This window comes from Chrysemys picta, chromosome 10 (assembly GCF_011386835.1).
Source record: "Chrysemys picta bellii isolate R12L10 chromosome 10, ASM1138683v2, whole genome shotgun sequence".
Taxonomy (NCBI): Eukaryota; Metazoa; Chordata; order Testudines; family Emydidae; genus Chrysemys; species Chrysemys picta.
In genome coordinates, this window is record NC_088800.1 from 29,888,874 (window position 1) to 29,913,660 (window position 24,787).

General features: G+C 40.6%; 1 long non-coding RNA gene across 2 annotated transcripts; it reads right to left on the reverse strand.

Annotated features, from left to right (window-relative positions):
* Positions 1–14,126: 14,126 nt before the first annotated feature.
* LOC135973842 (uncharacterized) lies at positions 14,127–23,791 on the reverse strand. 2 transcript variants are annotated; one of them, XR_010590881.1, is made up of 5 exons: positions 23,587–23,791; positions 21,276–21,335; positions 17,224–17,335; positions 14,754–14,888; positions 14,127–14,635 (listed from the first exon to the last, which is right to left on the reverse strand). It is a non-coding gene; the product is annotated as an uncharacterized LOC135973842 (long non-coding RNA). The 2 variants fall into 2 exon arrangements; XR_010590880.1 differs by lacking the exon at positions 23,587–23,791 and having other exon boundaries at positions 21,276–21,443.
* Positions 23,792–24,787: the final 996 nt, after the last annotated feature.

A 24,787-nucleotide genomic window follows, 5' to 3' on the forward strand; every position in this document is an offset into this window, starting at 1 on the left:
TGTGTGTTGGGGGTGCATTATTGTGGCATCAAGGACATTATCAGGACATTTATTAATGCAGTGGAAAAGTTAGTGTATGCATATTGTATAGTTCTGCATTATGTATAGAGTTTGTACTATGGAACATACCTGAGGGCACATGTCCCACATCTGTAGGATATTATACTTGGAAAATTATGCATGACTGAGAATTTTTTCAAAATTAAGAGAATGCCATCAGCTACTTAGAAGCCTTCTCCAGAGATAAATCTCTTCTTACACTTCTCATTGATATTGTTTAAACACTGACAGTTTGCCCACTGCTTACACAAAATCAGATGAGGATGGGTCATTAAAATGGACAGTCTAAAGCTCTCATCCTCCTATAAGATCTGCATAAATGAATTCTTATGTAGCACTAATGACTTCAGTGGGACTCCTTGGAGGCATCTGCCTGCATGGATCCAATCCCAGGATCAAGGCCTTAGTAAAAAATATTACATGTGCTGACTTACAATAGAGAGTCAAGGCAAGGAGTGGTCTCTTAACTGTGTTTGAATCACTGGTTGTAAATCCTTTTAAGGAACATTGTGTCTGGTACTAACAACCTCAATCCCATGGACAAGTTCACATGCAAGTCTAAATCACTGACTCAAATCTGACCCTGTTATTGATAGCTGTTATACGGCAATGTAGTGACCCAAGTTTGGTACCTCTTCAGCCATAGAAGACTAAGGTCAACATTACAAAACACCTCACTTGGGCCATGCTCCACCTGTTTGCAAGCATTAAAAAACTCACTTTAAAAAGAGAAAATATAGCAGACTACAACAATTCTAAAATGAATGGTTACAGATCTCCACCCCACCCCCCCCACGCGCACGCACACACTCCACTATTCTCTCTCTCTGAAAATCTACCTCCAAAATTGCTTACAGTGACGGAGTGGTTTGCTACATTTGTTAGGACCCAATCATGTATTAGAAAAAATCTTTTATGCAAAATGTGTGACTAACTATTATCTTAAGCAGTAATTTAGTTGAATTGGATAGTGAGAACACTTTGACATTGTTAAGGTTAACGATCCAGTCATTAACAATGCACATTTGTAGTCAAATGGATTAGAATAATTGTTTCACTGGATAATGTGAACAATTTATACATTGGCCCATAATAACCATTATTACTGGAGTGGTATCTGTCCTTAAATACTAATGACTTTTATATCTATGCCCCATTGACACTTTGAAATTTTTTGTATTGGTTTCATCATATTAAACACAGTTGAATTTAAAACACTATAGTCTCCTTACCTGGATGTGAAAACTGGATTTCTACCAAATCTTTAAAGTATGATCTCATAACAAAGAAACTTTACAACAAGATAACTTTGTATCTGTCCCATCAGTACTGCATTATTGGTAGTTTTGTTTTGAAATGACACATTTTATCCTGTCAGCGTACATAGTAATTTTTATTGTTTCTCATTTGGAACTAATTAATTCTCAACCAAAAGAGCAAGATGCAATTTGCATATTGTTCCATCTTGCAATAATATATAGTTTACAAATAAGATAAATAGATGGTCAAAGCCAAAGGAGGTTTTGCTTTTGCAGCACTATCTCTGAAGTTCTAATGCACCTATCTGTGGGACTTCTTGTGCCCAAAACTTATCGATAGGTCTTGGTTTCACCCCTCTTCACTTTTGTGCTGTGTACTATTCCATCACTGTTCTCCACTCTAGGGAAGGGTGCATTGCAGTAATGCGGTGTGTACTTCTATTGTATAATGGGGTGTACAAACTTCACACTGGGCCTGAAGAGGTTAAAGGACAATACTGGGACCAGGTAGTCAAGCACCGGCAGAGCCTTCTCCCACTGGAGAGGAAGCATAAAAGGGAGCAACTCAGCTCGGAAGCGGGGGAGGAAAACAGACCTACCCTGAGGTCTCCTGAACAAGCCTGTGCATTATGAAGAAGACTACCTGCTGAACTAGTTTAGTTGTATCATCTTTTCTTTTGCTATCCTTTTATTGGATTTTGGAGACACGGAGGGAGGGGGTGCAGATGGATGGTAGGAAGTGACCCAGGGAATTCTGAGGGAATTTCAGAGTGCTGGAGAAAGTTGGCTCTCATAGGGCCCTGCGTCTGAACCTGTAGAATGGGAGGGCCCAGGCTCCCCTATCAACCGTCCTTGTTGCAGGAGGGGCATAAGCCTCATTTCCTCCACTCCCTCCCCTGCTGTAGTAAGGCCATGGTAAGGATGTTGAAAACCCTGATGTGAAGCTAAGCCACATATAAGAGTTTGGAAATGGATGGAAAGCCCTTCTTGCTGGAGTGGGGGGGGTGTGACAGGAGACTGGGTGTGCTACCACTAAGCCACAGGGCCCTCTGAGGACTATCACAAATTGAGAAGCACTTCAAGTTATTTTTTCTTTTATTATAGTTATAACAACAGGATTTGTGATTATATTCCAATGCTGGACAAGTCTGGAACATCCTATGGATCTGTTTTTATATAAATTATCTATGCAACACCTTTTTTTCCAATGTAATTTGATCCCAATACTGTTAATCTAACTCATTTTGTAAATGTTTCACTAAATTATATTACTTGCTACCAATTTATACAAAACAAGGAGAGAGACTGATGGCCCTTTATGCATTGTAACTGAGGCTTACAGGAAAATCTCACTGACTTCTCTCTAGATTTAGCTTTTCACATTAACAAACGTGCTAATTTTTTTTGCCAGTGCACCAAGTATATCCATATAGACCAGAAGTCAACCCAAAAAGTTAAGAAGTTAAAGGCACCTCAGAAGGACACCTTGCACTGCTAGTTTTGCCAATGATCAATGTGTATACAAAAATGCACAGTAATTGGGCATTTTACCATGCTCTTGAGTCACACAGCTAGGACTCAAGCTCAACAGGACTCAAATTATGCCATTGGAGCTTTCATCTAATACTTGTTCATAAGAAAGATCCAATTCAATATAATAAGGTGGGTAGTAAGCTCTGCAAAATAGAGAAGCTTTAAACTGTTATTGCCATAAAGCATGGCACACTAGAGATGATAGGTAGAGGCAAAATACTGCTTTTCTGTAAGATTTGTAATTGATACTACAATTCTGCTTGTAATTAAACATATCTCAACCAAGCACAATGCAATTTGCAGTACAAAAACTAGCAAAACATTGACAATGCATGAAGAATAGTTTGGCTTGCATTACAAATCTCCTTTACTTTTTTGTGGCCATCTCCTGTTACCTTGCAGATAGCGAACACTTTTACTCAGGTTCTTATTTTTTTGCCAGGTTGAAGTGGGTCCTCACCAGACTTCTACTTGATTGGCAATAGAAAACATTTGGCTGTTATCAACTTGGTACTTTGGGACCTACACTCTGCTCTCTAAGGAGATTATATAATAGTACAGCTTCTGGCTAATGATGTCCACAGAAACAATTGCCATAGTGATAGCCCAAATATCTCATTTCAATATAGTACTAGGTCAGAGGGCCTTTCCCCTGTCCTCACATGATGTAAAATGCCAAACCTAATGGCTCCATTGGCCATAGATTACTTCAATCTGTTTTAGGCCAACAGCAAGAATTCTAACCCCCATTTGCTTAATTTATTACATTATAGATAGTTTAGAGGCAGTAGTGATTTTTTTTAAAAGTTGATAACTGAAAATGTCCCAGTTCTGAAACTCACATGAAAACAGATCAGTCCACTCATAATAGAGCAAAGCTATAAAAATATTTAATTGTAATGATAAGCATAGATATACCTATATATGAATGACTAAAGGTGAAAGTAATATCTGGGTCAGAATGGGGAAAGACCACATTGAAGCAGCTGTACTTTGTGAAGCTTAGACTGTTGAGCAAAGGTTTTACTTGATGCATAAATCGTGATTTATTGGTTTTTGTTTGTTAAAAGTTTCACATCATGCAACAGTTTGAAACAAAAGCACTGAATTAATGAATCCATATGATGAAGCTTAACACAAAATGGTGTTGACAAGCTCAAATGTTGAGAATGAGAGAAATGTTAGTGAGAACTATGCAGGGAGCATCAGTGATATTTTAAATTTTTGTTTTTAAATCTAAGTTGAATGCTGTCAAGATGTTCAGTCCTTATTTGATTAAAACTCACAATTTTTCTTCAGCCATACAGCACTGCCTCAACTGTGTTGGGAAAAGGGTGAGAGCTAAAGCCTCAGTACAAAGTTTGAAAGGGCTGAATGCAGCTAGAGTTTTTTTAACTAGAATGTGGAAGGATATAAGGAAGCAGATGCAACACCAATCTGCTTAGACAAGAGGACAATATTTCTAAAGCAGAAACACCAAGCATCAGATAATCATATGGTGCACAAAGAAAGGCACCTGCCTATGCCAATGTACAGCAATGAGTCATCCTGACACAGAATTCTCTGACTAGAGTGTGAAAATTGTCAGTAGCAGACACTGTAGCCATCTCTCAGAAAGCTGCTTCTCCTCCCCCCGCCCCCCCCCCCCCAACAAACAAACAAACTAAGTAGTCACTTTCAGGATAATGGTTCAAGAGGTTAGGAGATAAGCATCGATGACATGCTGCATTGTTTTTCAGTAACTCTCTGGGCAATAAGTCTCTGAATTGTTTTGTCTTTTCTCAAGGTGAACATATTCAGTTGCATAACTGGTTAAAACTGTGCTAGCACAGTTTTAAAGTGATTCAGATTTCCTTATTTACATTGTGACTGAACTCGTTATTGAGAAAATCGTACTGTCTGCCAGCAGTACCACTCCAATTTATCAAATGAATTCCGGTGTAGTTAGGGTGGGAAACTTCAGTATCAAAATCTACATGCTCTAGTAAATAAATATTTGGATTTTTGCAAATGTGGGACAGTTTTACTAAACCGCACAGAAGACTTTGGCCATATTCTGTCCTTTAATAAAACACTTACAGTGCTTTTCACCTGCGGATATTAAAGTGCTTTATTATTATTCCTTGTTGAGCATGCTTTATGAAGACTGGACAAGAATCATTAACCACACTTTACAGATCGGAAACTGAGATGCAAGCAAAGTGACTTGTCCAATGTTATACAGTGAAGCCCAGATTCAGCAGAGCACTTGGATTTAACTTTCTTAGCAACGGATTAGCATATAGAGGTATCCTGATTCCCAGTGCCCTATTTTAACTACTGGTTCACGTGCTCTGTAGGAACATAATCACCATACTGGGTCAGATCAGTGGTCCATCTACCTCAGGAATTTCTAGGGGTGATGTCTACCACATGGGAGTAGTGCACAGGAGTTATGAAAAGTGGTGCTTGACTTTTTTTAGTGTGTTGGATTTACTGGAGGCTGCTGGAGTCTATACTTGCCCAGAAAGTAGCAGGCCGCTGATGATTTGATTGTGATCAACTAAATGATATTTGCCATGGAAAAAGCACACAGGAATTGTTCTGGGCCATGAGGTCCTAGTTGAAGGCAGGCCTGGATGACTGCAAAAGCCCCAAGGAGAACAAGAATGGAAGCTGAGTTTCCGTAACTGTGGATATAGTTAGAGAAGCCATAAGAGTTTCTATCATGATCTTGCCCTTTTCAAGAGCATCTTTTCTTGAAAAGGCCTATTTGATAGTACACATCATATAGACTGTCATTACATCTGTAGCTGGAAGCAGAAAGGAGGTTGGAAAAGGTTCACAGCAGACCTTCTGCTCAAAGACACAGTAGCTTTAGGAAGAATAATTTTCTAATAAAATCCCTTCTTTAGTGTTTGTTAGAAGAAAGCAACTATGACCTTTTACCACGGTCACATGACAGACTGGTTGCCACAAGTTTGAACTGATTAGAATTCTAATATACATCTTGAACTTAATCTCTGGCATCTTAGCAGAGCAAAGTGTTAGTAATTTTCACTTTGCTACTTTCACTTAGGCTAGCACACAAGAGGGTAAATGTAAGAACAGTGTAATGTAGCAGAAAACCATGAAGAAAAATGAAGCCAGGATGTTGCTGGCACAGCTTACCCAAATCCTCTTCAAATGCCCCTGTGCAAGTTTTTCATAATGCACAGGATTTTTCAAAGGATTCAGTTACATCAGTAAACTTCCAAACAATAGTCTGTCGGTACAACGTATACTTGAATGTTCATTCTCCCACTATTCCTTGAAAATGTTCATGAAGGGGTTCCTGTTTGTGTCTATCAATTTAAAAGTAGTGTTTTCTGACTGTCTGCAGTAATTAGTGTGGTAAGTGATTTGATATAGTTTATTCCAGTCAGTGTAGCAGATCAATCAGAACAATCTTTTTTTTTTAATCTCTGGAGAACTGGATGCAAAGGAGATTCTAACAACATTCACTTATGAAGTGATATGGAGCAGTGATGTCCAGTCTTAACCAGGGGTACATGTATCCCTGGGAGTATGCAGCGATCTTCCAGGGGTTACATCAACTCATCTAGATATTTACCTAGTTTTACAATAGGCTACATAAAAAGCACTAGTGAAGTCAGTACAAACTAAAATTTCATGCGGACAATGACTTGTTTATACTGCTCTATATACAATACACTGAAATGTAAGTACAATATTTATATTCCAATTGATTTATAATTACACTTCTACCCCAATGTAACACGGTCCTTGGGAGCCAAAAAATCTCACCGTGTTATAGGTGAGAGCGCGTTACATTGGGGTAGGGAGAGGGACGGCTTTTATCACTCCCCGCCCCAGCTTCTCTTCTCTCCCCCTTCCCCCCAGGCTTGCTATGCCAATCAGTTGTTTGGCCCAGCAAGCCTGGAAGGGGGGGGGAGCAGAGCGGCGGCGATGCGCTCAGGGGAGGAGGCGGCGGAGATGAGCTGGAGCAGGGAGCAGTTCCTCTGCAGCTCCCCCGTTACTTGCTACGGCCCTCCCCGCTGCCCCAGCTCATCTCTGCTCCATCTCCTCCCATGAGCGCGCTGCAGCTCTGCTTTCCCCCTCACCCCCCCCAGGCTTGCCGCGTCAATCAGCTGTTTTGCGCGGCAAACCTGGGAGGGAGGAGAAGTGGCGTGTTCATGGGAGGAGGCGGAGGCAGAGGTGAGCTGGGGCAGAGGGGCCGCAAGTAACGGGGGGGGGGAACTGCTTCCCGCCCCCAGCTCACCTCTGCCGCCGTTGCCTCCTCCTCATCCCCCCATGAGCACACCGCTCAGCTCCGCTTCTCCTCCCTCCCAGGCTTGCCATGCCAAACAGCTGATTGACACGGCAAGCCAGGGAGGGAGGGGAGAGAAGCGGATCTGCGGCATGCTCGTGAGAGGTGGTGGAGCGGAGATGAGCTGGGGTGGGGGGGCCTCCAGGGAGGGTTGCAGCAAGTAACGGGGCGCGGGGGGGAGTACAGAGGAACCGCTTGCGGTAACACAAATTCAGATATAACGAGGTAATGCAGCCCAGTCCCAGAGCACTGCTTTACCATGTTATATCGGACCGCATTATATTGGGGTAGAGGTGTATATGGTAAAAATGAGAAAGTAAGCAATTTTTCAGTAATAGTGAGCCGAGGCACTTTTGTATTTTTGTCTGATTTTGTAAGCAAGTACACCTCTACCCTGATATCACGTGACCTGATATAACACGAATTTGAATGTAACATGGTAAAGCAGTGCTCCGGGGAGGCCAGGCTGCACACTCCAGCGGATCAAAGCAAGTTCGATATAATGCAGTTTCACCTATAAGGAGGACAGCGTTATATCGAGATAGAGGTGTCATTTTTAAGAATATAAGAACGGCTATACTGTGTCAGACCACTGGTCCATCTAGCCCAATATCCTGTCTTCTAACAGTGGCCAATGCCAGGTGCTTCAGAGGGAATAAACAGGACAAGTAATCATGAAGTCATCCATCCCCCTGTCACATTCCCAGCATCTGGCAACAGTGAAGTGAGGTATAACTTGGGGGTACGCAAGGCAAATCAGACTCCTGAAAGGGGTACGGTAGTCTGGAAAGGTTGAGAGCCACTGGGCTAGTCTAATGGATAAGATACTGAAATGAAAATCAGACTGTGGGCAAGTCAGTGTAATTTCTCTGTGTCTCTTCTCTCCCCCTCCCCCACCTTCTTTGCCTTGACTATTTAGATGGGGGACAGGGATAATCTCATTATGTATTTGTACCAGTGCTTACTATACGAGGACTCCAATGTCGATTGGGATCTAACTACTAACGTAATACAAATAAAAAGAAAGCAGAAGCAAACCACAGAACAGAACACAAGCTGTATCTCTAGGGAAGACTACAGTGTTGCATTTCTTCCACCCTGTGGTGCTATATGATGCTGTGATTCCAAAATGGTCTATCTAGTACTAAGCAGGCAACTGTTGGCTTTGCTGTAAGTCTGGACTGGAGGAGATTCTCACATTAAGGGAAAGAACTTTCCCTACTCCATTTCTTTGGGGGAGTGAGCGGATAGCTGTAGAAAAGGCATGGATTTTGACATGCATGTGATATCTGTAACAGTACAAGCAGCACCAAAGTAATGAGGTGAATCTCACAGGTTAAATGAATATAAGAAGTATTCAGAATACATCTGATGATACATGCACATCTGCACTTTGTTAATTATTTCCCCCCCTTCTGACAAGGCACCATGGTTTATTTAGTGGAGGTTTTGGTCTTTTCCCCTGTAAGTGCAGATAAAAATCATGAATGCTATACAGAGATTGGTTGATTTTTGCAGAACAGGCAACTAAAGATTTCCCCCCCCCCTACACATGCTGTTTTCCCACCACTGTTCCATTGAAGAATCTCTTCTGACTTATTCATTTCTGTGATGAAACATCTAATCCTGCTTCCTTGGGTAGAATATTTTGAACAAAGTTAACGTAAACATCCAGCCTAGCCTTCTGTTTTCTATAATAGGGCCTCTGCCTCCAACTTGTTCTTGGCATCTTTGGCCAACCTCTGTTACAGCAATACAACTTCAAACGTGTGCAGGTGTACCAGTGTAACCAAGAGGCAAAATTGGCCACTTTTCTCTTTATTGGTGCCACCAGAGGAAGTGCTTATTGCTGCAGGGTCAGACAGCGCATTGCTCAATGTGGCAAACTCTTAAAAGGGCCTTAAGGAAGAAGTATTTTGTTTTTAAATCTATATTTAAGAAATCTGATGTTAGGAATTACACTGCACTGCTAGATGGAAAGAAATAATCCTAGTTATACCCAAGATCACCTTGTTAATTTTACTCTTTCTGGGGGAAAGAAATATAGTGCCTTATAGGAATTTCTCACTAATTCCTTTGTTTCTCTGTATGGGGCAGCAAAACAATCTGCATAACAATTACTGTTGGCATGTAAGACAACCCTATTTTAACAAAATTGCAGCAGTAATGAATTCTCTGTTAGAGGAATTGCTTTGTTGACACTCCTCTGTATTTCATTTTTTGTCACTATTGCTTCTACTACAAACTCTTAAGAGTTTTTCCTAGCTCTGCCATTAAATTTTAAGCCCCCATCTTGCATTTTGTTTATATACATCTTGACAGATTTTCTTGTACCAATTGTTTTAAAGTGCAGTGGCTATCAAAACTATACAATTTTTTTTTAAAAAAGCATAAAGACACTTACCAAATATCTCAATTTTGACACTGCTGTCTTTGATAAGAAGTTGGTGAGTTATTTGTCCAGGGTTTTAAGCTTTCTTAGTAATATATAAACTCTACACTGCCTTGTAGAATAGGAGTTTGACTGGGCTGCTATGGCTGCGTGTGTTGTAGGACCAATGTCTTTGGGGTAGGTATCTCCACAGCAATTTCTCTAGCCCAACAATGAGCAGGGGCGGCTCATTTTGCCACCCCAAGCACAGCAGTCAGGCTGCCTTTGGCGGCATGCCTGTGGGAGGTCTGCCAGTCCCACGCCTTCAGCGTACCCATGGGACCAGCAGACCTCCTGCAGGCACACTGCCGAAGGCCGCCTGACTGCCGCTCTCACAACAACTGGCAGGCTGCCCCCCGGCGACTTGCCGCTCCAGGCACGAGCCGCCCCGACAATAAGATTCTTTTAGGAAGATTCAGACAGCATTCCATTACTGGAAGAGCAGCACCCTATCCCAGCCAACAGGGTCTGGTGTATGAAGTAGGGAAATGTTGAGGGGGAGCTCAGCCTGAGTTAGGAGTAAAGATCTGTTCTATACAACAGTTCATACAAGATTTTCTTTGAAAAGTAGCTCCTGAGGAAACTAGTCATTAGAAATTTTACTAAGCACATTCATCCATGTTTGTGTAACATTTTTGTACAAAGGACAGTCCATTTAAAAAAAAAATCTATACTTTGATCTGAAACTTTGTTACCTACCATTATAAGTAACACTCAAGCATCCTGTAACTCAGCAGAAAAGATGCATACCTTTATTATCCCAACCCCACCTACTCCCAATTTCTACACTGTGAACTACTGACCACTTTTTCTGTTTTACTGTTTCCAGTGTATGTAGTCAGTCACTGCCCAGTTGGTGTGACACACAGCAGCAGAGGAGAGAAACAAAAAAAAAAAAATTGGTAGGGGGACAGATAGGTTCAGTATCTGAAACTTTCCCCATTGCTCCTCCTGCCCCCCAAGTATCCATACATAGCAGCAGCCTGCTGTGGCCTTGGAGCTGTGATGGCCAGTGTGACTGGTTAAATCACAGAACCCCCCTTGGGAGCTGCCAAGTGATGTGCCAGGACGACTACTGCCCCTGCTTTCCCTGCCAGCTTGGGACCCCAGCACCCTGTCTTGCTGAGCCAGACACGCCCATCTGCTCCAACACAGACCCAGGGTCTGAATTACGTGCCCCAAAGCTGCAGACTTAACCCTATAAATGTTATACAGGGTAAACTCATGAATTGTTCGCCCTCTATAACACTGATAGAGAGATGCACAGCTGTTTGCCCCCCAGGTATTAATACATACTGAGTTAATTAATAAGTAAAAAGTGATTTTATTAAATGCAGAAAGTAGGATTTAAGTGGTTCCAAGTAGTGACAGACAGAACAAAGTGAATTATCAAGTAAAATAAAATAAAACATGCCAGTCTGTCTAATCCAACTGAATACAGATAAAATCCTCACCAGTTCCAGAATGCTTCCTTTTACAGACTAATCTCCTTTTAGTCTGGGTCCAGCAATCACTCACACCCCTTGCAGTCACTGTCCTTTGTTCCAGTTTCTTTCAGGTATCTTTGGGGGTGGAGAGGTTCTCTTTAGCCAGCTGAAGACAAAATGGAGGAGTCTCCCCTGGGCTTAAATAGATTATCTCTTGTGGGTGGAGACCCCCTCCTCTCTCCAATGCAAAGTCCAGCTACAAAATGGAGTTTTGGATTCACCTGGACAAGTCACATGTCCATGCATGATTGAGTTCCTTACCAGCCAAGCCACATACCTGGGAAAGCCCAGATGTGGATTGGTGTCTCCAAGTTCATTGTTGGCTTAAGTGTTTCTTGATTGGGCACTTACTGAGAATAGTCTGCTTCACTACAGCCTACTTAGAATCAAACAAGTATGCAGCCAATATTCATAACTTTGAATACAAAAATGATACATGCATACAGGTTTAATAGATTCAGTAGATCATGACCTTTACAGAGATGTGTTACATGGCATATGTAGCATAAAACACATTCTAGTTATGTTATATATATACACACACACACACTTCCATAAAGCCTTATGGGTGGCACCGTCACAGCCAGAACTAGTAAAGAAGCATGGGAACCTCTGTAGAGATTGTCCTGGCTTCTTGAGTTTTGCTGTCTGGATCCATGCTGATCCCTGGGGATGCTTCAGATTGGGGGCTTAGGTTTTTCAAATTTTCTGTTATCTCACATTTGCCACTTTAGGAGAAATATGTTTGATGGTCCTTGTGCATCTATTGTCCTAGCTCTACATTCAGGGATAAAAAAAAAAAATACAGCTTTGATGCAGCAGCTGAGATAGAAATGCTGAATCTTTGCACTAGAATTTTCTGGTAAAGTTACATTTATATAAAACTAGATCTTCAGTGGAAGGAAAAAGATGGGGAGGACAACAGGAATAAGACTGAGTGCTTTTAATTCTGGAGCCAGAAGAAATTTCATCTTTTTCAGGGCTTTTTCAGGGAAAGTTATGGAGACAGACTGACAGGCCTACACCTTCATTATTACAACTCAGTCTCCGTCCTGATATTCAAAGCCCTGCATGAGACTGATTTCAGTTCCCTGAGAAATTGACTCCTCCACAACAGTGATCTCCCATGACAGTATGCTCCCTGAATTATGAAACTCTGGATTATGAGGCATAGAACTTTCTCAGAGTTGGTCCTAGACTATGGTACTCACAACTGAATCAGATGAGAATGTTCACAGGTCTTACCAAGTTCAGAACTACCTGTAAGACTCCACTTCTTGACCTAACTTTCCTCAAAATACTTGTCTCATATTCATAGGCGCACTTACTGGCAGGGAAAGAACATCATAAGATTTTGTTCCTAGCTTTTCAGAGGTGCTCAAACTATATGAATAAGGGCCATATAATACACAGGCAACAGAGAGAGAGAGAGAGAGAGAGACATCCTTCCAGACTCAGGACACTTTTGTTTGTTCAAGCTTTCATTCCACCCTCCCCTTCCTGCCCCTCCTCCCAACCTCCAAGAGTTAGAAGCATTATCACAGTCCAACTTGGCCAATTACATTCTGTCCAACACACAACTTATTCTGAGATGTACCAAGCATCTATAACTTCCATTGAAGGATCTGGCATAGTTTGTAATTCATTTTGTAAAGGACCTTGAGATCCCTCAAGATGAAAAGAAGTATAAAAATATAAAATAGTATAATTAAAAAACATTGCTAGAAAGTATATTACTGTACAGGAAAGGTATGTGAGATCAACCTGTTGCAGAAGACATTTGTTTTTAATATTTTACTTCCTTTAGGCCTCACTTAGCACCTCTTTATGCTTATAGGGTGCCTATACAGTAAGTTGTATGGGAAACTATTGAGTCCAGAAAACTTTGTCTTAGTTCATATGCCTAATAATTCTGTAAATGCATAACAGTCTACAAAAGCTTTTGCCAGTGTAACAGCTGTCCTGTGTACAGTACTATAAAATCCCTCCTGGCCAGAGACTCCAAAATCCTTTTCCCTGTAAATGGTTAAGAAGCTCAGGTAACCTGGCTGGCATCTGACCCAAAGGACCAATAAGGGGACAAGATACTTTCAAATCTTGGGGGAGGCTTTTGTTTGTGCTCTTTGTTTGGGAGTTCATTCGCTCTTGGGACTGAGAGGGACCAGACATCAATCCAGGTTCTCCACATCTTTCTAAACAAGTCTCTCCTATTTCAAACTTGTAAGTAAATAGCCGGGCAAGGCGTGTTAGTTTTCCTTTGTTTTCTCAACTTGTAAATGTACCTTTTACTAGCATCTTTGTTTGCTATACTTTGAACCTGAGGCTAGAGGGGGGTCCTCTGAGCTCTTTGTTTGTTTACCCTGTAAAGTTATTTTCCATACTGATTTTACAGAGAATTTTTTACCTTTTTCTTTAATTAAAAACCTTCTTTTTAAGAACCTGATTGATTTTTTTCCTTGTTTTAGATCCAAGGGGGTTGGAACTGTATTCACCAGGAGTTGGTGGGAGGAAGGAGGGGAATGGTTAATTTCTCCTTGTTTTAAGATCCCAGGGGGGTTGGAACTGTATTCACCAGGGAATTGGTGAAAGGTTTCTCAAGGCTACCCAGGGAAGGGAATTAGCTTTGGGAATGGTGGCAGCGGACCAGATCTAAGCTGGTAGTTAAGCTTAGAAGTTTCATGCAGGCCCCCACATTTGTACCCTAAAGTTCAAAGTGGGGAAGCAGCCTTGACAGGCTGCTATTTCCAAAACTGCAGGTTAAGCATTCCAGTGAGATTTCCACTCCAAATCTTTGTTTGTTAATTGTGACAATTTTAAAAAGGAAGTCTCAGCCTCAATCTAAGACACCACAGAGTTATCTCTAGAATTACCAGACAATCAAGACTCACCTTAAAAGTAGTTTGACCTTACCCAAACAAATGGACTTTAAAATCCTAAAACAAATGCTTTTATTGTTCAAGATATTTTGTTGCTAGGCAATGTATGAGTAATCCTTGAGTAGATTATCCCTAATTGCAGACTAAACAGGAAAACATGCATGGGGGGCATGCAGCATGTTTTAGTGCTTCATCATTCTCCTGCCCTCTATGTAGGCCATGTATGAGAAAATAACCATTTAAGATTCCTATAAATCAATTGTTATGGATGAGTGTGTGCAGACAATATTGGCATTCTGGAAGTACTTAAACAAATTTAGGGTATAATGCTGCCCCTTCTTGCTCACTTCTATAGTGAAAGGCAACAAGCATTAATGTATAATACCAAGGGAGCTCTGTCATATTGGGGCTGCCCTTTAACTCAAAGCTATATCTTCCTTTGCTAAGCTGTTTAAGAGGTCTATACAATCCACTAGAATCCTGTTTATCTCAAAGAAACAGAATTTATTTAAATTGAGTCAAGTGAGAGGTTTTCATAACAGTAATGCATTTCAGGAGAAAGAACTTCTATTCAGACATGTTTGTTTTTGAACAACAGGATTCTGTTGTACTTAGGAGACCCCTTTCATTATAGTCAATATGGGAGAAGTAAACTTTTTCTTGCAATGCCTGGAAAAGAACTGAATAAAGATAGATGTTGGAGCCTAAAAATAACTTCTTTACTCGAGAGGGGGAAAAAAAATGGGGAAAGTAAGTAATGGGGTTAAGAAAGTCGTAACTTGGTTCAGCCACGCTTACCTTGCAAGACCAGATAGGCGTGTTGCACAGGGTACTATGGCTGATGTCTATCATTTCTCCACACAGCTCTGACAATGCACCTCAGTTCTCCTTTTCCTCTTGCTGTTCTATTTGAGTGAGTTTCTGGAGTAGATACTGTAAAACATGATTTTATGTTGAGTCCAGATATTTCTGAAGTTAGAGATTTCCAATCACCATTAAAACAGGCACAATTCTGTGATTAAATAAAATAAAAATAAAATGAAATGGAAGTCGCCTGGAAAGACGATTAGAGCAGTACCTGAACTATGCATATTGAAATTCTATGGTCCAAAGCAGGCTCCTCACTGATTGTATCAGTTAGCCTATACTGTCTTATGTAAGTACAAATTGTAAAGTGGCATTAGCCTCTCTTACTAATAATTTGTGGCATTGTATCTGATACTCTTGCATGCCTGCTGAAACAAAAATAAAGGTTTCTGCCCCTGAAGCTAACTCTTCATTGCTACCAGCCAAAGTTTTGCTAAGGCCACAGTTAAGGTTATTTCTTGGCTGACAACTTGGAAGGAAAGATAAAGAAGCTTCTTTGGTAGCGTCTCACATTTGTTGGTTTTCTTCCTAACTTGGAAACTCCACATCTGGTAGGCCAAGCAGCCATTCTAGGCATGAGCACGTCATGTTCATCTGATATTAAGCCTCAGTAGCATCCATATTCCACTATCATAATGTGAAGATAAGAAGGAATTTGAACTGATTTCAAATTACAAAGGCAGGTCTAGTTAAGGTAATGTCAGCATATTCCAGTTCTTAAAAGAATGTCAAAGAAGAAATTTTGAAAACACAAGGCAGTGTTCTCATTTTGCCAGGGCTATAATAATGGCTTACCAAAGTACTTGCTTGCTGTTTGTAAACAGGCAATGACTATTTTTAGAGAGAGATTTCTTCTAATTGCAACCCTTTTTTTCTTACAAGAATAAAAATATTGGGTAGAGCCTCTGCTGCTGACAAGATATGCTCAGTAAAATGGGGAAGGGATGGCATGTGTCTCTAATCCAGACTCTGGGGGCTAGTCAGGTCCCTGCCATAAAGGTAAAGCAACCTTAGCATTGCCCTACATTATATCTGGCTGGCTCCAAGAGTCCTCTTGTCACTGAGGGATCACGTTGCCAGTATTTTTTGAGAACAGGGTGCACAATGGTGCTGCCCCTCCCCACCCCCTGCACACACAGTACCAGGAAATGTGACAGAGCTGCCACACTGGCTCTAGGTCTTCAGGAACTGGATTAGGCTTCCTTTCCAGAGCTGAGTGGCCCAGTTATTTAGTTTTATATATACACCAATGTGCAGATACAAAGTGTGAAAAGATTAGTCTATTTGTCCCTTGTTTCCAAAATGAAAGTCCTGAGGGGAGAATATACAGCTAACTGGGGATGCTAGAAATATCTAACATTCGGGGAAGGTACATTATGAAACCACAGTAATGCTTCCGTTAAATAATAAACTGATTTCTAATCTTAAGCACAACATGGACCCCTTCACACTTATCCTTGTGATAAATTTTAATCAGAAAATCTTTCTGGAAAAAATGCTAACATTCAGGCCACACAGGATAATTAAAGTTGGCTGTGGAACCTTAGCTACAAGTGTCATTGTTTTAAATATTTATTATTGTAATCAGTTCACTACCTCAACTTTGTCTAAAGATTTATTGCTGAGAATTTATAATTCTCACACTCTCTCATATCATTACAATACATAGCCCTAGACACAACTGTAGCTCTACTTTGCAACAATAAGTTGTAACACAAGTTATTGATCTGTGGAAAGAATGGCAATACCGTGTGCCACAATGATCCAAAAGGAATTTACAATTATACACCAGTACTACTTTGGTTGATTGCAACAACTCATTTTCAGTACCAGAAAGGTGGAACACAGAGGACTGGTTCTTTAATGTTTGTTAAAATAACACACATACAGAACTCTAAAAAGTAATTGTAATTAAGATATTCTTACACTGTAGCCATTTATTTATTCTTCCTGTATTAGTTTTCTTGTGTGACAAATTGTATGTTTATAATTTGTTGCTGATATCACAGCAAAAACAATTCATGAGCAGTACACAGCTAGTTATGACTATCAAGTTAGTAGTGCTTAGAGCTTATGAGCACCAATCAATCCAGTTGGAGAAATGTCACTTTAGAAAACTGGTGGTTATATCAACAACATTTTGACAGCCAAAAAGACTGTAGTTGCAGCATTGCATACCATCTATGTCACTTTAAGGAAACCCATTTTTCAGATGTATAGGTCACAGTCACACCTGTTAGACTGTATTTTAATTTATGCATGTGGTTATTAGAGCTATAATCTAGTTCTTGACAGTAGCAATGACAAATAGTCAAGAGCTCTTATCCTCAGATAGGCAATTACAGATAAATATAAACTTCTTATAAACATGCTCATAGTCAGCTAGTGTAGTTCTACTCACTTCAATAGCTGTACACCAGTGTTCCACAATTTTGTCCCCTGCTTAAATTGGCCTATGAGGAGATGTAAGTATGTATTTCCCATTCCATTTACTATTCCATTTTAAATGTAACCTGCAAAGAGGACAAATAAAGGCCTATAAGATTATTTTTGAAAAAATTCACACATCTTCACATGTTCATCTTAGATATTAAACATTTGTCCACCCTGTTTTCCTGGAAAACTTTGGATGGCTGGAGAACTGATAGGATGATAGCACAGACAAGTGAAATGCATGGTTTTTTTTGAGGGGTATGGGAAGAGAGATTTAAATTCAGACTGTGTCTAAGACATAAAACACAGTTGAATCATGGTAACTCCATGACCACACAACTGCAGAAGGCAGTAACTGCTCTTCTTCTGTAGGAGGCTAGTATGCTTTCCTTATTTGCCCCATCCTTGTCTTTCACTTAATGCACATTTGTGGGATTATGGAGAGCAGAGGGACCAGAGACAGACCAAGAGAGGATGAGATATTCCAGACAAGTCATCAGTTTCAGTAGGGAGACTGTGCCACCATGTGACAGCAGAACAGACGGTCAAGAACAGTCTGCTCTGTGTCCTTCAGGGAAACCTGTTTTGCTCACTGCAGAATATATTTTGGTCTCCCAAGCTTAACTTTCTCCCAACCCCTTTTATTCATAGTACCCTGAATATAAAATTATTTACACAGAAAATCCCCTATTGTAAGCTCCGTGCATTATACTCATTTAAAACCAAAATATATTAAAACCAAACTGAAAATGTATGTAAAAATTAAATAAGAGGGGGCTACAGAGTTCACTAGTTCATCAAGAATGTCATGCAAATCAGCTAATAGAGATGGTCCCAAGCAGCAAATCTGAATTTAAGGAAAAGATCACATGCCTTTTGATTCTCAGCCCTACATATTATGCTAGGTATAGGCCCAATTCATAGAATCATAGAACTGGAAGGGACCTCGAGAGGTCATCTAGTCCAGTCCACTGCATTTGTATGAAATTAAGGTCCATATTTCAAAGAAGTACACACCAAAATTTGTTGATTTATGGTTCCAGGTTAGGTCCATCTCTACTTAATTTACTGATTTTTCTTCATATGATGAGCTAGAGCTTTATCCTATGTTTATGCTATATTTCTCTGTGAATAGATTACCAATTCTTCATGTGTGCTATTAGTGGTTAACTTTTCTGCTTGGTACCTTAAAGGCGACACTCCCAGATTCCCCAGCGTCTTCAATCCCATAGAGACAGTAGCAATGGAAACAAATGCTGTTCTTTTAACTTGGCTAAGAGTTACTACATAGTAACAGTTGATGTTCATGAGAAGTAGTTATTTTTCATTGTGTAGTATGACTTTGTGAATTCCCCACTTATCTGATGGGATTTAGAATCAAAGCAAAGCCAGTACAAACCTATAATTATTACGGCATCAAGACAATGTTAGAATTATGCCAAAGCAACTCTTAGACCTTCAGAGGCAATTCAATACAGTGTAGTGTCATAAAAGACTAGCAGGTAGAGATTTCTTCAGCAGTGACTGGATCTAAAAATTGAGTGACTATCTAGACTGAAGCCCAATAATCTGACAAAATAAAGCAGTTCCAGGTCTGCAGAGAGCTGGTGTCTGATCACATGGTACTAGCTTTACTCCTTGTATCCAGCTGTTAAATTGCTTTACAAGATCATAAAAAAAAACAACCACCTTTCTGTTAAACGGTAAGCCATTGCTTTAGGTACCACAGGGATGTTGTAGATTGCAAATAGGAGGAGAGATGGCTAGGCAATCACAAGTGGTTGGTGATATGTCCATGAGACACTCAGCCTATTAAAATGTAGATAACATGAAAAAAGTTTGAGAACTTCTGGAATAAAAATTAGGAAACACTTCTCTCAGGCATGCTAACAGTAAGTCTTTGCAAGTTATCATAATTCATCCTAATTGCATAGAGATTCGTGATCACTGCAGAATACATAATTTCTATTGAGGACTGAACCTCTCAGCATAAGACCCTTATTCCTAGTGAGTTTCTCCATCTTCTCAATGTTGGTGGTGAAAAATGCTGCTCTATATCTGACCTTTCGTGAAGGATTTTACACAGTTTTAAAACTAAAATAATTGCTATCTTTGTACCACATAATCATCACAATATATACTGCTATACAGTAGCTGATTAGATAGGCAACATGGGCCAGATTCTGTTTCTCTACTAAATGAGTACAGAAACAACATAGATTACAAGTGACAAAAAACAATGGTAGGACCCAAATAGGGAGGGAGGGAGGGAGCTGTGCAGTTGCAGTGACAAGTGGATTGGGAGTCTGCTCTGAAACCTATGACCATGCTCTCTGATCCCCAAGTCCAGCCACATCCCTCTGCATCTTAATGGGCCAGAAGAGTTATAGCTCTCACTGTTTTGAAGGAGCCAGGAACAAGGCCGATAATTGCATGTGATATTTTCCCTTTCAGCCCATGTCCTTTTAGATACCCCAAAGCCAGAACTTGGTCCCATAAGTATGAGAAAGGTTCTAGAAGATTTCTCCCCAGGAGCTTATATTTATCTACATGCAGTACTTCTGGAAATAAAATGATCTGTCAAGCTGGTTTATTGAAAACAATCCACCTGGGACAGACAGACCGACTAGCAACCCAGCAGAACAAGATTTGAGATTTAATGTTCCCTAGCTAATGTACAACTGCCAAAAATAAATTACACTAGTAAACAAGAAAGCGTTACAAGTGGGTCAAAGAAAGGAGCAAAATTTCAATTTACTGCTAACACTGAAACTGTTTTCGTATTACTCTAATACTGGGGTGGGCAAACTTTTTGGCTCGAGGGCCACATCTGGGTATGGAAATTGTATGGTGGGCAATGAATGCTCACGAAATTGGGGTTGGGGTGCGGGAGGGGGGTGAGGGCTCCAGCTGGGGTGCAGGCTCTGGGGTGGGGCTGGGGATGAGGGGTTGGAGGTGCAGGAGGGTGCTCCAGGCTGTGACCAAGGGATTTGGAGGGTAAGAGGGGGATCAGGGCTGGGACAGAGAGTTGGGGCATGGAAAGGAGTCAGGGTTGCAGGCTCCAGGAGGCACTTACATCAAGCAGCTCCCCGAAGCAGCAGCATATCCCCCCTCCGGCTCCTACACAGAAGTGCGGCCAGGCGGCTCTGCGCCCTGCCTCGTCCGCAGGCGCTGCCCCTGCAGTTCCCATTGGCTATGGTTCCCGGCCAATGGGAGCTGCGGAGGGGTGGCGCTTGGGGTGGGGGCACCGTGCAGAGCCCCTTGGCTGCCCCTACGCATAGGAGCCGGAGGAGGGAGACATGCCACTGCTTCCGGGAGCCAAGCACCAACCCCGCTCCATGGCTGGAGCGCAGGAGCAAGGCAAGCCCCAGACCCCACTCTCCGGAGAGAGCTCAAGGGCTGGATGAAAACATCTGAAAGGCCGGATGCGGCCCCCGGGCCACAGTTTGCCCACCCCTGCTCTAATAGAACAAGTAGTTACTAGTCCCCACATAAAAATAATAAACATTATGTAATTAAAGTCTCCTTTAATGCTAAACAAAAAATGACTGTATCAAAGCCAGAGATTTCAACCATGCTTAAATATATATTTCAACTCTAGGGAACAACTCAAAACATGTGCAGTTATCAATATGATTCTGTGCTCTTCAGAAGAGTGGTTATCACAATGAAGTCTATACATTTTTCACTGGCCTGGTCCAGTCATCAGGGCTACAAGGGAAGTGAGTCCTACCTGAAATTCCATACAACGACATGAGAACCTGGAGTGACAATATTTAAATTGATTCTGTTAAGGTTTTTTCAGTTCTTCTCTCCCTTAAATGTAAGGCAGCAGCTAGTTCTGTGCCCTAGTCTGACAGGGCAGGCTGAAATGAGCCCTGAATATCATACTACATTCCACAGAATACAAAATTGTACTGTGAGATGACAACAGCAGTTGCTGCAGGACTCTTCGGAATATTTTTAAAAGACTCTTTGTTTGAGCATCCTAATGAATTTTAATAAAAAAAGAGAACTGACCAGGCATGTTTTCTCTGTTGTGGTTTTCTTCCTTGTTGAGTGACCCTGTTTATTTCCTTTCTGAAAAAATAACAAAAGACAAAGTCACTAAATCCAGTTTAGTTCAAATACTGCTGTAAACACTCATTTCAAAAGAGACATTGTTAGCAGGGCACAAGTAACCAAGTTGATCGCTTGTTAGAAGAGCAATAAAACATCGTTTAGGAAATCTGAGACCATAACTCTCTACTTACTCTGATAAAAAGTCTATTAATAGCCTATGGTGCCTTGTCCTAAACTCAGAGAATAAGAGCTGAGATTTTTAAAGAAAGGCCCCACTTTTACTGACATTACAGTAGGCTTCAGTTACAACAATCAGTTTATTTTAAAATACATTTACTACAACCTATCAATACTTTCAAATGCAATGGGTGAAATGTGGTCCTGTGAGCACAAATCTGTGTTGTGTATGTGGAACAGGGTCCACATTGCAGGTAAATTCCAGGACTACAGCATAGTCACTATTCCATACTATGGGCTCCTATATGTGCATACCCTATACAGGGATTTTTAGGCCACTCACATGACTGCATGGGATTTAGAATCAAAGAAAAGCAATACAAGCCTATAACGATTATCAAGAGAATGCTAAAGTTATACCTAGTCTGACAGGGCAGGCTGAAATGAGCCCTGAAAGCAGTATTACATGGCACAGAATATAAAATTGTACTGTGAGGTGGGAACAGAAGTAATTGTGAGTCTCTCTAGGATTTTTTTTTAACTAGGATTTTTTTGAGCATCCTAATAAATGTTGATAAATGACAGGAAAACTGCCAGTAGCCCTAATATACATCACCAACATTCAGAGACCCTGCTGCATGTCCATTCTGCTCTCCTGATTGCAAGTGTTACCACAAATCTCATTTTGATTCATGTGTCTTTCTTTAAAGACTATGTTAGAATTCAACCACAAGCTATTGCCTTTGATGCAACAATTACAGGGTGACTGTCTATGGCCTGAGTTACGCTGGAGGTCAGACTAAATGATCATAATGGTCCCTTCTGGCCTTAAAAATCTATTAGTCTCTAGTACTGCACTGTGGGTTGCATGGCTCTTATGCACACACCACATTGCTTGTGCATATAGAGATGCTCTGAGTACTCATTGAAACAGATGATACATAAAACCCAAGAAAAGGCTATAGCCATTGGCTTGCCAATTTTCATTTCCCCTATGCTTTAGAAAATAATCCCTTTAACACTAAAAATATATCATAATCAGAGTTTTAATCAATGTTACAATAATATAAATATAATCACAATCCCAAAACCAGAGGAGAGACAGTCACTGAGGAACTATAATTTAAGAAAGAATTGTTTTGAAAAATAGCCATTGGCTAGTGAGAGCCTTTCAGTATATGAAGAGGAGAGTCTTCCCAAGCATACTGTAGGAAAATAAAGTTTTATTAGGAATTGACTTGCCAAAAATCTTTGGTATAACTGTTCTGCTAACCAAGTTAAACTCTTACAAAAGTAAGATTTTTCACAGGAGAGAAGACCAGATCCCAAAAGTTAGCATGTTCTCAAACAAAGGACTTGGCACGTATGTTTTATCTGAACTGAAATGAGCTTGGCAAAATAAATTTTCATGAGATCTGGGGCTTTGAGAAGAAGTTGCATTAATGTGCAGAAAATATTTATAGCTAATAGTTTACACAGCAGCAAGTTCTACTCTTGAGGAAACATTCTTTAGGATGGATCCTCCAGAAAGAGCACTTGAATATTAAACATAAGAACAGTAAACACTAGTACTTTACAGATCCAAGTAAAGTCTATTTTTGATCTACCCTTTTTTGCATTGCCAGCTTTTCTGAATTCAGCATTTCTTAGTCACACTAAAAGGCATAAATATGGTTCTCCTTGATGATCTGTTAGGAGGTAGCCAGAAGCATTGGCATCTGTTGGAGACCTCAAATTATTTTCTAGTTCTTCCTCATGTTAAAGCCCCTTGAAAAGCAGAACTATCTGAGCCTCTGAGAATGGATCTACTGACTGCTATTTGAAAGCAAAGGACAATAATGAGTTTCCTTGGTATCTTTTTGTTAGTGTTTAGTTCTGTTGTCTTCTGGTTTATCTCTTCTTCAAAAACAAAACTATTTTTTGCTACCCTGGTATTAACTGCAAAAGAGAAACATAAAAAATTCTGATACACAGAAACAAAACACAAACACCATAAGACATTTAAGCACCATTAGAGCTCAATTCTTTAAGAAGTTAATCCTATTCATAGGTGCTTAAACATTCTTGCAAGATCAATCTTGCAAGTACTTACTATCAGGCTGTTAAACAGAACTTATCTCATTCATCATTTGAGCACAGTCATGCCTCAGTTTCTCTCTGCTGATACAGCTCCAAACTAAGAATTCTCCCTTTACAAATAAGCAGTCCTTTCCCTTTTGGTGCAGAGTTCAACAGTCATGTTCTGCAGTCATCTGGGCCACAGAAACACCTCCTCTCCAACTAGAGGCCAGGCCACAAGAAATTCTCCCTATCTGCAAAAAACCCTCTCAAAGTCCACAACATCTTTCCTTAATGATATCCAGCTGTCTGCTCCTCCCTCCATGAATGATAATTTGCACATAGCCCTCAGGGTGTGCTGAATTTTCTTCTCCCTGGCTTTGCAGGGAGCTGGCTAACCCTTTTTTTCTCCTGTGTCATTGTACCCCTCCCTCCTTCTAACAAGAGCACACACGTACTCAGAAACATATTCAGTAAAAGCCTTGATAATGTGAGGGGAACAAGACAAAGAGGCTCCAAAGGGACCTCTCACTGTTCTCCTTGGCTAGATTGAAAATGACCAGAAGGTGGAGTCTCAGGGGAAAGATGGAGGAGAAGTGTAAAATGGATACAAATGAGGGCATGACAAGGATTCTGATATGGATGTAGCGAGCCCATGGAAAGAAAGATAATGCATTATTCAAGAAACGCAGCACATTGTGAATATATGATTGTGAAACTCCACAGGTAAAGGACTGTTCTTTCCTTGATACACATGACTAGTGCTTGAATGCACAGATCAAGGGGAGAACAGAAATCGAATAGACCACTTAATTTTATTAGATACTAGTGACAGTTTTGTACTTCTGTTTTTCCCAAATTTATTCTTGCTTCAGAACACCAGACAGCCTTCCTGAGAGAAGTAGCTAATTCTCCCATTATCTACTCAATGGAAGATTAATATACCTCATCCATAAACACTGCCCATCGGATGCAGCCGTGTTTGAAGTGTCTAATAGCAGCACAAAATCATGGCCTGTGATATCAATAAATACAGCATAACAATGATGTGGAGTCATCTTCAGTGGTAGATTCTCAAATTACAACATGATACAGGCTTATATTAAAATGTATCATGCAGTGTAGTACTTACTGACCCAAAATGGGAGAATTCCTATTAGCTTAATAAGAAATGCAGTGCACCAGGCAATTCCTTTCTATTCACTCTGAATAAGTTCATTTACAGTATCCTTAAG